Source organism: Cariama cristata, unplaced genomic scaffold (assembly GCF_000690535.1).
Source record: "Cariama cristata isolate BGI_N322 unplaced genomic scaffold, ASM69053v1 scaffold10108, whole genome shotgun sequence".
Lineage (NCBI taxonomy): Eukaryota > Metazoa > Chordata > Aves > Cariamiformes > Cariamidae > Cariama > Cariama cristata.
Window position 1 is genome coordinate 1 of NW_009630646.1, and position 1,886 is coordinate 1,886.

The window sequence follows — 1,886 nt, forward strand, 5'->3', positions numbered from 1 at the left end:
ACTTGGGAGTCACCTGCTTTGGGCCGATGTAGCATCCCACCGCTGTCCCGGTACCGAGCGCTGCCCACTTCGGGGTGCTCCTTTCCCCTGCGTGCCTAGCTGTGATCCAGAGCTGGACGGGACACTTGTTTCCCCAATTATTACTTTTTTTTTTTTTAACTCAGAACTGCAGAAGAGAGTTTAAATGTGCTGTACTCAGTCCTGTAAAGCCCCTTGAGGGCGTGAGTGTCCTTCTGCGGTGACCAAACAGCCTGGAAGGGGCCGTGCTGTCCACCTCCCCGTGCTGGAGAACCGGGCTGGTCCTCTGACACGGGAAAGGTGAAGGTGTGTAGGTGACAACCCAACCAGCTGTCTTGGCTTTTCTTGGCATAGCTCATTTCTTTCTCCACTCGAGAAGGGCAAAGCCCAGTTTGCCCGCACCCCTGAGCTGCCTGGAGGCAGGTCTGAGTGCAGGCGGGACCGGGCTGCAAGGTGCTCTCTGGGTGGAAGAAGGAGTTGCTGAGAAATTTCCAAAAGCGTTGAGGGCTCAAATGCTGCTACTGGGTACCAGGCTGCCCTCCTAGGCAGGGATGCTCGTGCCTGTTTGCTTTTTCACAGACCGCAGCAGGTCCTGGGTGGGAGGTGGGATGGGAAGGGTACAATCCTGCCGCAAGGACTCCAGGGACATCTCTGGGTGTCTGGAGTAAGGTTTTTGGGTGCATCTCCTTTCCTTCGTGCTGTAAATCCTGCGAACTAGCAGGGGCTGGCCAGAGCACACGTGCCTGCCGGGTGAAGGAGTGATGGCCTGCATGAGCTTTGCAGTGCAACGGGACACCAAATGCAGTTCCAGCTGCTTTCACAAGTTTTTAAGATATTGTGCTGTCTGCAGAGAGCGCTAAAGTTATTTTTCTTAGGAGCACAGAGTGGCTTTATTGAGTTTGTCTGGTGGGTTCCCCCCACACACCTCCCAGCTAATCTGGGTGGGAATCAGAGCTCGGGTTACAGCAGCTAATCCCAGACTATAGAGGGCCTGGCCTTGTAAAGCTGTAATCTCTGGATATAGCCATCCTCCCCAGCAGGGCTTTGAGCCTGGGAGGCTGTATCGGTTTCAGATTTTTATTATTGCGCTGGGGATACAAAAGTGCACAGGCATGTGGGCGGCCCCGGACAGATGGATGCATGTGCATGCAGCAGAACTGCTTTTGGAGCCAGAGGCAGGCTGAGATTTGGGCTGAGCATCATTTGTATCCGATAAGATCCTCAGGATGGTTGGGAGTGGTGGTGCCCTCTCCTAGGCTGGAGGTTGTGGTGTCCCCAGCATTGGTGTGAGCCCCAGGTTCGAGGGCTTTCTGCTGCCTTGTTGCTGCCTCCCTGCTTGCCCTGGCTGCGTCTCTGTCGGCACTGGTGATCTGACACCCCATAGCCAGGTCTGAGTTTCCTTTCCATTTGGAGATGTGCTGGAGGCTTGGTGGTGGGAGGTCACAGCCCCATCTTGGAGGTCTTGAGTTATGGAATTAACCCCACTCCTCTTTTTGGACCACGTGCCTTCCCAGAAGATGCCTAGGCCCACCCATACTCTTTCTGTGGGGTGTTCACGAGCTAGCCTGGTGTTCCTCCTGCTCTACTTGCCTCACTGTCAGCAAATACGTGCAGGAGATGGTGGCCCGTGCCACGAGGCTGGGAGTTTTATGGCTTTTAGGGAGTTTGCTTTAGTTGCTGTGGGATTTTGAGATACAGGGGACAGTGCTGCTTCTCCCTGTGCTTGAGAGGCCTCGAAAAGGGTTTTGGGCTGGGGACACGGTGGTAGTGGTGGGACCCTGACTGAGGTCTAGCAGGAGACCCATCCCTCTCTCCCACTTGCGGCCCTGGGCTGAAGGGAGCATCCTGGGGAGCTGTGCCTGGGCACC